The following is a 17,121-nucleotide window of genomic DNA, read 5'->3' on the forward strand; positions in this document are numbered from 1 at the left end:
AAAGATCCTCCAAAATAAATTAGAAGCCCTAGAAATCCAAAACAAAAAGAAATCCACTCCCACACTAAGAACCCAACTGACCAGAATTGGATCTCCTTCTTTCTGCTAAAGCAGCCTCCACATTGCAATGGAAATCCCAGAAGTATTATTCATTGAGTAACAAACCTACTACACTACTAGCTAACAAATTAAATAAACCCCTGAACTCAACTTATGTACCCCATAAAATAAGAACATCCCAAGGAGAAATTTCAGGCAACCCAATCAAAATCTTAAATACTAGTAAATACTACAAAACCCTTTTCTCTTCTAAGCCTGACCTATTTACAGACAAAGCAGATAAACTTCTAGGATCTATTAACCTCCCTTGCCTAACCGACGGCAAACATAATGGAGAATCCGATTACACAGGAAGAGGTACAATGGGCCATTAAACAGTTAAAAGTATCTAAATCCCCAGGACCCGATGGCTTTTCAGCCTTATATTACAAAAAATTTAATAAAACCTTAGCTCCATATCTAACTAAAACCTTAAATCAAATACTAGATGGAGGATAGTGGGGAAGGGAAACCCTCCTGGCTCAAGTTACACCAATTCCAAAGCCAAATACAGATCAGTTGAAGAGTTCAAACTACAGACCTATTTCTATAATGAACATAGATCTGAAACTTATGTCAAAAATTTTAGCTGAAAGGTTAAATTCATTTCTCCTTACATTAATAGACAGAGACCAAGTGAGTTTTGTCCCTAAACGCCAGACGGCTGATAATATAAGGAGAGCACTCACCTTTATACATATGATCCAGGAAAAATCAATCCCGGGGTCATTACTATCAATTTATTTAAGCAAAGCATTCGATTCAGTCTCCTGGCCATACCTACACTACATATTGGAAAAATGGGGACCTGGAACCACTTGCTACATCCGTGAGAATACAGACATCACTGGCTTTTCCCAGAACTTAACCCAGTATAAAGTATGCTTATTTGCATATGATATTCTCATGCTTATTACAAAACCACTCACCACTCTACCAAATTTAATCAACACCTTCAACAAATTTGCAGAAATATCTGGCCTAAATATTAATTACTCCAAATCCCATGCTCTGAACATCAACCTACCACAAACAACTGTTAAGCTCCTTAAATTAAATTTTGACTTCCACTGGCAAACACAACACCTTAAATACTTGGGAATTAACATAACTGCTAATATACAAGATCTGTATAAACATAACTACCCATCCCTCTGGAAAGAACTTACAGAAATGTTAGAGAATTGGTCCAAGTACGAGATATCATGGATAGGCTGTATACATGCAACCCGAATGACAATATTACCCAAGGTCTTATATTATTTCAGAACTTTGCCGATTTGTATTCCAAGGTCAGATATAGACAGTTTACAGAACCAGGTAATGAAATTTAGAGAATTGGTCCAAGTACGAGATATCATGGATAGGCCGTATACATGCAACCCGAATGACAATATTACCCAAGGTCTTATATTATTTCAGAACTTTGCCGATTTGTATTCCAAGGTCAGATATAGACAGTTTACAGAACCAGGTAATGAAATTTATCTGGAACACCAAACCCCCTAGGGTATCTAAAGCAATAATGTTATCATCTAGACTAAAAGGAGGTTTAGGGGTCCCAGATTTTGGAAAATATTACCAAGCTGCCCAGCTATCCAGTATCCCATTACTATTTGCAAACCCACCTCCAAAGTGAGTAATGATGGAAGAGGTGGAGACCCTACCTATTAAATTGGCAGCGACCCCATGGACCCCATATGTCTTAAGACCCAACAACCTTACCCCAATGCTGGAACAAGCTCTGAATATCTGGGACAGAGTAAATCACAAAACCAAATTGCTATCCCAGCATCTCCCAGCATCCCCCTTACTGGGTAACCCGGATTTCCCCCCCGGCTTAGAGGGAAAATCATTCCAATGGTGGTAAACCAGAGGTGTTAAATTTATAAAACAGGTATACGGTCTCTCAGGACCACTAAAATGGGAGAGATTCCAGCAACAATATGCGGCCCCTCAGGCCGAAATATTTCGGTACTTGCAAGTACTACATTACTTGAAATCCAAATATAATGTACCAAACACACCCCCATCCTCATACCTGGAAACTATCTGTACTAGTTATCCCTACTCTAGAGGCGTGCTTTCAAAGCTCTACCAAATATTATTAGAGGCGTACTCCCCACCCAACTTACCCTACATGAAGGCCTGGGAGGGAGACCTGGGGTATCCATTAAATGAGGATACATGGATAAAGGTATGGGACTCAACAGCCCACAGCTCAATCAATACATCTCTGCTGGAAGCAGGATATAAGGTCTTGCTGAGATGGTACTTGGTCCCTGCAAGATTACATAAGATAAACAATGCATACAGTTCCCTGTGCCTTAGAGGATGCGGAGAGGAGGGCACGGCATATCATATCTGGTGGCAATGTCCCAGAGTTCAGCGCTTCTGGAACAGAGTTTATGAACTAATTTTCTCTGTAACTGAGATAAACTTACGTACATCTCCAGAACAAGCTTTGATAGGAACTAAAATCCCAAATAAATAAACATTCGAGAACTCTGATTACCCAAATTTTTATAGCAGCTAAACTGACTATAGCTAAATCATGGAAATCTTCACTTTTACCAATACAACAACTCAAACATAAAATAAACTGGATTTTAGTAAATGAGAAATTAACAAGTATCCTAAATGATAAGCAAACACAATTTCAAAAAATCTGGGGACCATGGTTATATTACATCACACCAACCAGAGAGACCCATGCCCTCCTCTCCAACTGAATTATATAAATGAAGACAAGGTAAAAACAAACGGGAAGACTTATTTCTTACCACCCTGGAATAAACTGCATTAACTTTGCTATCAGCTAACTCAAGGCCAGCTCTCACATCTATGACTATGTGGGAACAATAATCATTCTGACAGGAACTACTTACAATACAAGGAAATTAGGGAGGAGAGAGTAACGGAGGCACCATTTGTTTATTTTGTTAATTTAGTTAATCTTGTTGATTTGTCTAAGGATATAAGTTTGTTACGTACTACAAGACATGATCTCTTTCAGAGCAATTACATCCTCAGAAAACTTGTACACCAACAGCTGGGAGGATCTTTATCATGGCAAGTTACATAACGGAACAATCAAAGGTTACAAATGTATCGAACTCAATACCATCTGCTATCCATAATAAAAAGTAACAAGCTTCAGGATAGGTCTGGAACTCAAAAAGGAAAGAATCCAGCCTACCCATAAGTACTTTATTAATAAAGAGACTCAGGACACAAAATTGATTATCAATCAATTTATTTTACAAAACCTTGCTGCAAAACAATTTCTTCTTGACAAACTTATTTCTCTGTATAATTGTAAAATCATCAATAAAAGTTTTAAAAATGAAAAAACAAAACAAAAAGGGTCAATGAATCTCTGAACCAACTTCAAAATGAGTAGTGGATAACCAGACCTGGTCTCCTACTTTGAAAACAGGATTCTTTCTCTTTCTCCTATCAGAAAAAAGCTAGAGGTCTTTAAAGGGGACCTGCCACCCTAAGAAATAACTCTAAATGATTTTCTATATTGTTAGTTGAGCAAAATAAACTTTACTTACTCAATATAAATAATATAAATATTGTTTCATTCCTTCATGGAATTACTCAATCAAAGCAAGCAGACAGGCACCATTTTGTGGACACTGTTATGAAGACAAGCTTTGCATCATGCCAAAATCTTGTTTATATGCCAGAATGGGGGACCTGATGCCCATGCCCATGTACTGGCTATACAATTAGATGAGGAGGAAGGAGGGGAAAAGTGACATGTGCAGTGACATCTACGTAGTGCTGAACGGAAAGCTAAAGTTATTGTCTGCCCCGCCTCAATGCCTAAGGCATAGAGGCAGGGCAAGCAATATATGACTGACAGCTGAGATTTTTAAATGGCTTTATAATGGGTTTGGATGTGTTAATATTAAAATGAATTTGGGTTTCATGTTTAATTTGAAAAGGACTTTTATTATACAGCTTTTAATGTCTGGGTGACAGCTCCACTTTAAATTGTATCTTGAGAGGATATCTGAATGTGATTGTCCTCTGGAATCTGTGAAACTTCATTGGCTTTACTGTTACCTGAACCAGGTCTATAGGTAACGTGAAAGTTAAACCTTGGAAAAAACAGAGCCATGTAGCTTACATAGTTAAATAGGGTTGAAAAAAGACCAAAGAGCATCAAGTTCAATGCTTCCAAGTAAACCCAGCTCACACAAACCTATACTGACCTATCAATATACCTATCAACATAAACCATATATACCAACATTAATACTAACTGTACATTTTAGTATCACAATAGCCTTGGATACTATGCTTGTTCAAGAACTCATACAAGCCCCTCTTAAAAGCATTAACAGAATTTGCCATTACAATATCACTAGGAAGGGCATTCCACAACCTCCCTGCCCTCACCATGAAAAACCATTTATGCTGCTTCAAATGAATGTTCTGTTCCTCTAATCTAAAGGGGTGGCCTCTGGTGAGTAAGTCGTTTTTATGGGAAAAAAAGAATACCCCCTATCTGCCTATAATCCCCTCTAATGTACTTGTAGAGAGTAATCATGTCCCCTCGCAAGCACCTTTTTTCCCAGAGAAAACGGACTGGAGCCCAAAACTGCATTGCATACTCAAGGTAAAATTATGTCACAGAATGACTCTGCCCGGAACTAGACAACTTGTTATCTAGTGATGAGCGAATCTGTCCCGTTTTGCTTCGGCAATAAATTCGCAAATCTTTCAAAAGATTTGTGAAACGGCGAAAATGTCGCGTGGAAACAAATCGTTGCCCGCGACTATTCCCTTAAGTTGCCGTGATTCCTAAGGATGAGTAGTAGGTGGTAGTGTGTGTGAATTGTGCTTGTAGGAAAGAATAATTTTCGGTAGAAATTAAAAATAATAAATCAACTTATTTAACTTAGAACTTCAATATAATGTAACCATATGCCATATCAAGTGCACAGGCTGGGTAGGATATGCTTATTTGTTAGGTTATCTTTGGTCTGGTGGGAGCAGTTCCCATAGAGTCCAGACTTTGAGAAATTTGGGTACTCTATCTTGTAAGTAAGCAATTCTATATTCAAAATCCTTATTGCTGTTTATTTTACAGTAGATTTCCGCCCAGCTAGGGATAGTGGGTGTTTTCCACTTAGATGCTATCACTATCTTTACTATGGTCAAGACATGATTTGCTAACTTCTGCAGTGACTTGGTAAGTCCTTCAATTGGTTTGCCCATTAGAAATGTAGTAATTTCTTTGGTGATCGTATTATGGAAAAGTTTGTTAGTAAATTTTGGGTTTCATCCCAAGTGGCTGGATGCGTGGGCAAGACCAGAGTATATGGGGCAGGTCCCCTAAGGTTACATAGTAGTTACATAGTTACATAGGGTTGGAAAAAGACCAGTGTCCATCAAGTTCAACCCATCCAAGTAAACCCAGCACACCTAACCCACACCTACCAATCTATACACTCACATACATAAACTATAAATACAACCACTAGTACTAACTGTAGATATTAGTATCACAATAGCCTTGGATATTCTGATTGTTCAAAAACTTATCCAGGCCCCTCTTAAAGGCATTAACAGAATCTGCCATTATCACATCTCTAAGAAGGGCATTCCACAGCCTCACTGCCCTCACCATGAAAAACCACCTACACTGCTTCAAATGGAAGCTCCATTGCTCTAATCTAAAGGGGTGGCCTCTGGTGCGTTGATCGTTTTTATAGGAAAAAAGAACACCCCCTATCTGCCTTTATTCCCCTCTAATGTACTTGTATAGAGTAATCATGTCCCCTTGCAAGCGCCTCTTTTCCAGAGAAAACAACCCCAACCTCAGTCTAACCTCATAGCTTAAATCTTCCATCCCCTTTACCAGTTTAGTTGCATGTCTCTGCACTCTCTCCAGCTCATTAATATCCCTCTTAAGGACTGGAGCCCAAAACTGCACCGCATAATCAAGGAGGCCTTACCAGGAACCTATAAAGAGGTAAAATTATGTTCTCATCCCTTGAGTCAATGCCCTTTTTATACAAGACAGCACTTTATTTGCTTTAGTAGCCACAGAACGACACTGCCTGGATTTAGACAACTTGTTATCTACAAAAACCCCTAGATCCTTCTCCATTAAGGATACTCCCAACAAACTACCATTCAGGTGATAGTTTGCGTTTATATTATTTCTACCAAAGTGCATAACTTTGCACTTGTCAACATTGAACCTCATTTTCCAGTTTGCTGCCCAGTTTTCCAATTTTGTCAAATCGCTCTGCAAAGTGGCAGCATCCTGCATCCTACCACTCTTTGTAATCTATCCTTCAGCCAGTTCTCTATCCAATTACAAATATTATGTTCTAGGCCAATATTCCTCAATTTGTTCATTAACCTTCTGTGAGGTACTGTATCAAATGCTTTAGCAAAATCCAAGTAGATGACATCAACTGCCATCCCAGCATCAAGGTTCCTGCTCACCTCCTCATAAAAGGCGACTAAATTAGTCTGGCAAGATCGTTACGCATAAAACCATGCTGGCACAAACTTATAATATTGTGAACTGCAATGTATTCAAGTACCCTATCCCTTATTACCCCTTCCAAAAGCTTTCCCACTACTAATGTCAGACTAACAGGCCTATAGTTTTCAGGCTGAAAGCGGGATCCCTTTTTAAATAACGGCACCACATTAGCAATTTGCCATTCTCTCGGCACCATGCCAGACCTCAACAAATCCTGAAAAATTATGTGAAGAGGCTTGGCAATCACAGCGCTAAGCTCATCTAATACCCTGGGATGAATCCCTTCCTCAGCCCCCCTCTGCATGTCTTAGCTCTTTTGGTCCCGTAACTGTCTCCGAAGTCTCCCGGCTTCTATTGTCTGTTCCCCTCACCACTTGTTCTCTAGACCCTATGCCTTCTTCTCTGCTCAAACACTGTGCTGCTGAACTTACTCCGGCTCTTACTCACATCTTCAACTCTTCTCTGACTTCTGGAAGTTTCCCCTCTTCCTTCAAACAGGCCTGTGTCAAGCCTATCCTTAAAAAGGCCACTCTGGACCCATCCTGTCTCTCTAACTACCTCCCTGTCTCGCTTCTACCGCTTGCCTCCAAAATCTTAGAGCGTATTGTCTTTTCCCGTATAACTAACTTTCTTAATGCACATAATTTCATGGACCCGCTGCAATCTGGCTTTCGGCCTGCGCACTCTACTGAGACAGCGTTGTGCAGAGTTACGAATGATCTTCAGGTTGCCAAAGCCAATGGTCACTTTTCTATACTAATCCTTCTAGATCTATTGGCTGCGTTTGATACGGTTGACCACTCCCTCCTGATGCAGATTCTGCATTCGATTGTTATCCGTAGTCAGCCTGCATCCTGGATCTCTTCTTACCTCTCTAACCATTCATTCACTGTCTCCTACGCTAACAACACCTCATCTCCAGTTCCTCTTAATGTGGGGGTACCCCAAGGCTCTGTACTTGGGCTGTTGTTGTTCTCCCTCTACACGCTGTCTCTGGGAGATCTTATCCATTCATTTGGTTTTAAATATCATCTGTATGCTGATGATACCTAAATTTACTTTTTGACCCCTTCGTTAACAGTCGAAATTGAGATTCAAATCTCTAACTGCCTCCTGGCTATCTCTAATTGGATGAACCAATGCCACCTCAAATTGAACCTAACAAAAACTGAACTAATGATCTTTCCGCCTAAGCCTGGTCCTCCCCTTTTCTATCTCTATTGATGGCACCCCCTCATCAACCCGGTTGATTCGGCGCGTTGTCTGGGGTTGATCTTTGACTCCTGTCTCTCCTTCTCTGACCATATTAACACCACTGTCAAAACCTGTCACTTTTTCCTGCGCAATATTGCCAAAATCTGTCCCTTTCTCTCTACTGCAACAGCTAGGCTGCTCATGCATGCTCTCATCCTATCCCGACTTGACTATTGTAACCAGGCCCGGATTTGTGGAGAGGCCACAAAGGCCCGGGCCTAGGGCGGCAGAAACCTGGGGGCGGCATGCCGCCCCGCCGCACCAAAATCTTAAAATTTGTGTTCCCATACGGAGCAATGGGGACTTTTCTCCACTGCTCCATATGCAAGTTTGGCCTACGGCGCATGCCCACTTGCACCCCCAACCCCTACCCCCCGCCTGCGCGCGCAACCCCTGTTTCCCCCGTTCGCGCATTTCCGCTGTTCACGCACGCATGCGGGTTTTGAAATCCGGCCCTGATTGTAACCTGCTACTAACCGGCTTCCCTAACTCCCATCTTTCCCCCCTACAGTCTATATTAAATACTGCTGCCAGAATTCTCCTCCTCTCATCCAGGAGAGTCCAGGCCCTTCCCCTTCCTTATCATGGCTTCCTATTAAACAAAGAATATTTTACAAACTCCTTCTCTTAACCTTCAAAGCCCTCCATTCGTCTGCTCCTCACTACATCTCTTCCCTTGTGTCTCCGTACGTTCCTGGCCGACTCCTTCGTTCCTCGCATAGCAATCGTTTGGTTGTGCCCCCCACTACAACTGCTGTTTCCCGCCTTAAACCTTTCTGCCTTGCTGCCCCTTACATTTGGAATGCCCTCCCTCATTTCCTCCGGAGAGAATCTTTTTAAAACCAAGCTAAAAGACTACCTTTTGGAGCACTCGCCCAGCACCTGATCTGGGAACTGGCACTTATATTGTAGTGTCACCCACTGTGACCTACACCACTTATATTTGCCTATTTGTGTCTGTAAGTTACCCTCCCATATAGATTGTAAGCTCTACGGGGCAGGGACCTCCATCCTCTTGTGTCTTTGACTTAACTTAACTTATTGCAACTGTTTCTTGTATTCATTTGTGCTTATTGTAATACTTTGTATTTATCTATGTTAATACCCCTGTTTATATTAATGTATTTTACTGTACAGCGCTGTGTGCATAAGTAGCGCTTTATAAATAAAGTTATACAATACAATACAATACAAAAAGATTAAAAGGATAGGATGTATAAGGCCACTCACCGGCCACAAGGTCTCCGTGTATGATACGGGTGCGTGCACGGTGCGCGTTTTGACGCATGCGTCCCCATGCCGATGCGTGCGTATTGACTCATGCTACGTCAGCGTCCTGTCCTTTAAAAGGCCAAAGTAATAAACAAGCAGTGTTTTGACCACTCCTTTGCCTACTCCATGGTATTTCGTTTCTCGGCCTACCAGCCTCTCTCCACTGCTGCGCTTCCTGTCTCATCTCCAGGTTAAGCCTCCAGCCCAGTGTGAGTTGCTTGTGGGTGACATTCTCGTCTGACCAGATCGGCCTGACAGTATAACCGAGCCATAGAGCATGAGGAAGATTCATCTCCTCTTACCACCTTGACTCAACAGATTGCGGCCCTTGCCCACGCTGTTAGGGAACTTCAAGCAGACTACAACCAAGTACAAGAACAGCTACAGGCCGTCCAGTTCCCTGCTCTGCCTCCGGCTCCCACGGTTTAACCTCCGCCTCCTGTGGCCGCTGCAGCTAGCCCTCCAGCCCCTGAGCCTAAGGTCCGGCTGCCCAATAAATTCTCATGAGACCACAGCACCTTCAGAACTTTTGTTAATGCCTGCAAACTTTAATTTATGCTCCAACCACAGACTTACTCCACAGAAGAAGTAAAAGTGGGTGTGGTCATGTCCCTGCTACGAGGGCAACCCCTAAGTTGCTAAGAGGTCTCTCCTCTACCCTAAAAGATGAACTGGCTAGGGTTGGTAATAAACAAGCAGTGCTCGGTTATCTTTATTGGTTACCTAGCGTTATTACTATTAGAAATCCAGTTATTGACCCTAGGCTGTTTCCTCGCTTGTAAACCTTGCCGCCTGCCTTAACCCGGACCTGTTTTGACCACTCCTTTGCCTACTCCACGGTACTCCGTTTCTCAATCTTCCAGCCTCTCTCCACTGCTGTGCTTCCTGTCTCATCTCCAGCCTCAAGCCCAGTGTCAGGTGCTTGTGGGTGACATTCTCGTCTGACCAGCTCGGGCTGACCGGATGATAGTTACTAACTTTTGTGTGACATTTTGATAGTTATAGGGAAGGATATTTGGATACTTGGGCACTCATTTATACATTGGACAAACAAGAGAGCAAGAGAGAGAGTGTGTGGCAAGCAACTAGGTCTGTGACAGGAGAGAGTTATACTGGTTAGGTAAGAGGGGTTTGAGATTGAAATGCATGTGTCAGGTGCAGCCACAGGTCAGTGGCAGGCATGTAGGAGCCTATATGCTGTGTAATATGGATAGAGTGGGTACTTCACTTGTTGATAGGCCAGAAACATGTTGTTATGGTGAAACATGATTTATTATAAGGAGTGAATAATGAAGTGAGCAATAAACAAATACAAAAGTCCTTACAACAGGCCAGTGGTCAGAGGCAGGCAGACAACAACACACAAGTCCTTCTAGCAGGCAGAGGGTCTGGAATGGCAGCGAGCAAAAGAGAGTCTGATAAACAGGCTGAGGTCAGGGGCAGGCTGAAGACAGGACAAAGTCGAATAAACAGGCCAAGGTCAATACAAGGAGATCCAACCGAGGTCAGGAGCAGGAGCAGAGGAACAGGGTATAGCACACAGTACCAGGCAGGAACACGGGCAGGAATCAGACAAGAACACAAGCAGGAACAGGGACAGGAATCAGGCAGGTAGAGGCATTGGATGAAGCCATAAGGCTTTAATGATCAAGCAACCAGGGGGGGCTTATAAAGCCTATTAATTACCAGATTGCAAACACCTGGGCTTACTGAGGGAGGAGGAGGTGAGCATGAACAAAGAACATGTGAAGAGTGATTGACAATATGTGTAGGACTGGATCCCCAAGGTCTCCAGTGGCTCAACAAGGTAATGCAGGACCAGTTTGATATATAGTCCAGAGTTTGAGCACAAGCAGGTCTTGACAGCATGCCTACTCTGGTGAAGGAAGTGACCGCTAAGTGGCCCAAACAGATGCAATAGTAATGTATGCAGGGGGGGAATGACATTACGGGACATATATTACTTGACCTTATATTTGATATAAGAGACAATATTTGCAGATGGTTAGTCTTGTGGCCTGGAGTAAAGGTCTTATGGTCCCAGATCACCCCCTGGCATGAGAGTGGCTAGGTCCATTGTAGCCATTGAAAAAGTAAGAAAGAAGGTCAACAGAGCAGTTTCCCAATTCTCTCTCTCCTGTAGGGTATCAGTGGTCAGCCACACTGAAATAGTATTTGATTGCCCAGGGTTATATAAAGATGATGGAGTGCACCTATCAGACATAAGTTTACAAGAAGGTATTGGGAAGGCACTGGGTTATATAATGATGATGGAGTGCACCTATCAGAAATAAGTTTACAAGAAGGTATTGGGAAGGCACTGGGTTCAAATAAAAATTCCTGCATTGTTGGGGTAGAAAGTTTTTGTTGGCAGAATGTGGCACATCAGAGAAAGCACCAGAGGGGTGGGGCTATGCCCAGGCTAGCAGGCTGTGATTGTATGGTCAGGCTTACGTGGAACCTGTTGTATGGGCCACCATGGGGCGCACAGAGAAAAAAGAAACCAGGGAGGGCATGGCATGGGACTCTAGCTTCTCTTTGGTAGATACTGTTGATGGCTAAAAGTTGTGGTTAATTGTGCCGGATTTATTGAGGGGACTGAATTGTTAACTATTGTTAATAAAGATGTGACCTCTGGTCCCTCTTAAATTTTCCACAAAAATTGTGTCAGTTTGATTTGTTCAATGTGGTTATATCAAGGTGGTAGTGTTTGGTTAGGGTGAAGAAGTAAGGAGCCATCAAACATTTAGGCCTCATAGCAAACAACAATCTGAACACCATGTTTACAGCAATAATACAGTTATGTTGCTAAATAAGATTTGGAGCAATTTTGCATTGTTTACTTCCTGTTAGTGGAATGCATGCACACAGCTGGAACACAGCACCATCTTTGTAATCTCACAGGACAAGCAGAAAGTGATCTTGAGCAGCACTGAATATTGGGAAACAGAGTCAGACATAGAGCTGTGAAACTGTGAGTGCCCATTTTTCATCAGTTTTTCCACCTCTATCAATTGTTGCCACTATTATAATATCACGCAAGTTATTGGTGAAACTGTAACTCACAGATACTTGGCTGCATTGCCACTTTTAAACAAACTGTGGATATTGTTTGCTGTATTTTGAATAATTGTGGCTGCTGAGTTTGAACAACACAGTGTGAAACTGTGGTGAATTGATAGAGTTTCTACTTTCCATCAGTATTCCATTAATTATTGCCGTGGATAAGATACCACACAAGTAATGAGCTTTAGTAGATATTTTAGAATTAATTATATTTTTATAATGTGTATGAATTGAAGTGACTGGCCAGTTACCTATAGATTGTAAAATAATAAACAGTATTTTAATTCCACATAATCTATCTGTATGAGAGTGTGGCAGGCAGAGGGTGACATCGATCCGGAGCTCAGTGAAGAGGGCAGTACAGTATTTCCTACAGCACAGGTGGTTGATAAATGAGCACTAAGGGCCCTGGGAAATAGTAAGTTACCCCTATAGTAGCACTGATTTAAGTTTAGATGAGGCCACATGGAAAGGGAGATCCACCTGTATCAATAAATGGTATGTTATAACAAAAAAACTAAAAATGTGATGCAATGTTTAAGACACTGGGGCTCATTTACCAACGCATCGCAGCGTTGTAATAGTCGCAGAGGCAAAACTTTTGCCCTGCGCATAAGCATATTTAACAGTATAACGCAAACACGGTCGCTTAAAGTTTCATGTGCTAGTTTTGACGCAAACTGCTGCGCCATACAAACATGCACATATGATGTCGCAAAACTGCACATATGATGACGCAAAACTTGTCACAAATTATGTGCATAGATGGCGCAAGCTAATGCTCTAATAAGCCCATACTAACTACATGCTTCCTAACTTAACAAGCTAGTCATTTGGTGTTTAAATGGAAAAAAGATATGAAAGACTTCCCATTAACAAGAGAAACTGCATTTATAGATTAGAACAAAGTTGGGGTAAATGTTATTAAAACATTGTAAACAAATTAACAATGATATTTTTATAATAATGCTAATTAACATATCATAACTCTAAGAAACATTAACATGGTTTTATTAATGACATACCTAAATTAGTCTATTGTAGCGCAAATCTGCGAATACACTAGCGCAAATGGTGAAGAACGCGCAGTCAGAACTACGCCACAAATGAACAGGCATAAAGATTTCAATGCAGCCGTGCCTGCGCAAATAGCACATATATAGGCGCAAAGGGCGCACTCACGCAAAAATCGGGCACGTAAAACACGCACCTAGCCACACCCCCAAAAAACACATTGGGCTCAATTCACTAAAGTGCGATAAAACATGCGCTATTTTTAGCGTGCGGTAAAAATTTTACCGCGTCTTAATTTTGGCGACTTTTCGCACGATTCACTATAAGCATACTCGCGCTATTTTACGCGTGGTATTTCATGCGATAGCTTTGTCGCGATAAATAGCGTGCGCGGTATTTTCCGCATGCACGCTATTTATCGCATGCGCTAATTGTCGCGACATTACGCACGCGACAATCGGCAGCATAAAAATGGTGACATTTTGCCCTGGGAGAGCACAGAGTGCTAAAGAGGTGCTGTATAAAAGTTTATTTGCCAAAAAACCCCCAAAAAACTATAAAAATCTAAGTAAGAAAAAAAAAGAAGTGCTAGAAATAATAAAATGGGGGGGGCATTTAAGAATATTTAGCCAAAAACTTAGGGGTCCGTTTGCTAAAGTGGCTTAAATTAAGTTAGAGATTTTTAGACACAGAATAAATGGCAAATATGTTATGGGCACTTTATTAAATGGGGACAAATATAATATTGCAATTATTCTGGCAACAAAACATTGGAAAATACGCTACGTTCTAATTAACGCAAGTTTTACTATTCAGCAAAATGGGCTACAGACAAAATTGTTGCCAGAATATTTGCAAACATTTAACCCTATAGCATATTGATGCTGTTACTGATAAATGTAAGAGTGTAGGAGAAACTACATGAAAGTATAGAATACCATATCAAGGAAGGATAAATAATGAATAAATTACTCAGTTCAAAAGTAGAAAAGTATAAAATTTTACTTAGAGAAAAAAGGGGGGAAAAAAAACTTAGGGCTTGCTGCCCTTGAGTTCCTCCATGTCCCTCCTGAATTGGGCAACTTCCCCCCGGAGCTGGGCCAGCTCAGCCTTCATATTGTCCAGGTCCTCCTGCATGGACTGACGTGATGTTCCCTCGTCGGCAGGAGAACCTGGTGGCTGGCGTCCGGGGGGCTGGGGGGGGAACCCAAGGGCCGGGGAAACTGGGGGCAAACTGGGGGAGGAGTAAAGGGGGGGGTGTCCGGGGCCTCCTCGGCCTCGGGGCCTCCTCGCCCTCGGGGGCGTCCTCAGCCTCTGGTGCCTTTAAATGTCCTGGGGCCTCGGGGGCCTGTGAAGGTCCTGGGGCAGGTCCTGGGGCAGGTCCTGGAGCCTGGTCTGCCTGGGGTTGTGCTTCCGGAGGGAGGAGAGGCGCGATGTCAATATTGAGTTCTGTGAGACAGTATTGCAAGATGTTATTTCAATCTATTATACATATATATATATATATATATATATATATATATATACATTCATACACAGAGGGCCACCATCCTAAATAACGGGGCCCCTCACAACAACATTTTTTTGGCCCCCCCCCTCCTCCCACGCCCCCACTGGCCCCTCCCCCTGTGAACCCTCACATCGGTCCAAAGGACACACAGACATTGTACACGTATTGTGTAAAACCATATTAAAGTAGAATAATTACCTTCAGCAATTTCAGCGATCTCCTGAAAGCTCCTGCGCTTCAGGTCTGACCAAATCCGCTGGAGCCGAAAGCCCCTGCGCAACCCAGCTATTAGGTTGCGCAGGATAGCCCTCTTGCGCTCATGGACCCCTATTGGCCCCAGCGGCAGCCTGTCATAACCTGAGCGCAGGAGGAATTCAATTATATAACGCCTCTCCTCCATTAGCAGCTCTGAAACCCCAGGCATGGTGCTCTCAGTGTGGTGACAGCAGGCTCAATGACACAAAATGGCCGCAAGTCGCACATGTCACGAGATTCAAAAATCACCACAAAATGGCCACAAGTCGCGAGATTACAAAATCATGACAAATCGCCAATATATACCTAGTAATGTATTTTGTGCGACTAAATATTTACCGCTATATAGTACTGTATAATATCGTGACTAAATATTTACCGCTATATAGTACTGTATAATATCGCAACTAAATATTTACCGCTATATAGTACTGTATAATATCGCGACTAAATATTTACCACTATTGTACTGTATATTTTGGCGACTAAATTTTTACCACTATAGTATTGTATATTAGTAGCGAAATTCCATACATGCCAAGACTTTAGTGAAATTGAGTAAAAAGACATATACTTGAATAAATAACACTGTAAGTCCATATTTTATTGCAAAAACTCATTTACTGTACTTTTCTATAATTTTTCGCCTGCCTGTAGTAGGTGTTAATTTTGAGTAAAATTGAGTAAAAAGACACATACTTGAATAAATACTTTTCTATAATTTTTCGCCTGCCTGTAGTAGGAGTTAATTTTCGCATAGCCGAATGCGATATTTAGCACACAAAAGTTATAGTGAATCATGCTATCGTATTCTTTTCAGCGCGGAAATTAACACATGCGGTAAAACTAGTGCGAGAAATACCGCATGCAAAAATGGCGACTTATCGCATGCGGTAATGCTGTAGTGAATCGTGCGCTAATTGTCGCGCCTTATTTAACGCAAAAAAGCATGCGATAATTTTTATCGCACTTTAGTGAATCGGGCCCATTGTTGATTGCGACATTATTGCTCAGTATTTGCGACATGCGCATTAAAAGAACTGACAGAAAAATAAATGAACCAACGCATATGCAATTGCGTGTGCGCACAAAATGGCGCATAATCATAATTGCGTCGGTTTGTTTGCTGCGATGCATTGATAAATGAGTCCCACTGCCTCAGGATGCAGTTAACATGGAAGTATTTAAAATGCATATAGTGGATGGGATTATGTTCTTTTGGAATTTTTGTAGATAAATAGTGAAAATTTAGACAAAACAGGTGAAAGCTAAGAACAACATGTGTGTGTTATATTTAAACTCTTTCTAAAGGGCAGGGGTCTTCTTCCTCTTGATTCTTTGATACTTCATCCTCTTGTCTCTTTGATACTTAGAGCTTAATCTTTATTGTAACTTTACTTTGTATTTGTCTACTGTACAGTGTGGCATAGATAAGTAGCACTATATAAATGAAAATATACATACTTACAAAATTTTATTTAAAATGTTTTTATTTTATTTTTTTAAATTATATTTATCTACAAAAATTCAAAAAGAAGATAAAGATACATCTCTTTGTCCATTAATTCAACAGCTAGAAGAGACTAAAGGAGGATTCGCTATGGAGGACTTTAGGAATACTTCCAGTCTGTTTAGATAAATCATTCACATGGTGCCTACTGGGAACCCTTGAGCTTTCACTACCTTAAAGGTAGCAGTACATTCAGGGTTCCAACAGTGCCAGCATACTTTTGCCTAATGAATCTCATGCAGATATCAGTTTTACACCAAGCACTGCAACATCCCAACACTGAAGATTTTCAGAGCAATTGTGGCCAATTCACATTGAAGAGCAAGCACAATTGTGTACATTTTTTTAATCAGACACAATAGCGTAATTTGCAGACACTACATTGTGGCAAAAAAACATGGCAACTTGCACCCAAAATTGCAATATGAAGAGGGGTACAATCACCAAAAAAAATTATCTTCACATAAGATAATTATGTAAATAAACTCAAATGAACCTAAATGGTGTGCAATTAAGTGAATCATATGTATTAGTGGTCTAATAATCTATTGCAATACTGCTGATAACATTTTAGGTAGGTGTCAGGGTTATATATCCCTTCATCTTAAATGTATCTAAAGTTCT

At 41.4% G+C, this 17,121-nt stretch overlaps 1 protein-coding gene across 3 annotated transcripts in view; it reads right to left on the reverse strand.

Annotated features, from left to right (window-relative positions):
* Positions 1-17,121, reverse strand: part of stat4 (signal transducer and activator of transcription 4) — a 284,828-nt gene that overhangs the window by 155,087 nt on the left and 112,620 nt on the right. The gene's annotated exons all lie outside the window — the stretch shown is intronic.

The sequence above is a fragment of the Xenopus tropicalis genome, chromosome 9 (genome assembly GCF_000004195.4).
Source record: "Xenopus tropicalis strain Nigerian chromosome 9, UCB_Xtro_10.0, whole genome shotgun sequence".
NCBI classification, from domain to species: domain Eukaryota; kingdom Metazoa; phylum Chordata; class Amphibia; order Anura; family Pipidae; genus Xenopus; species Xenopus tropicalis.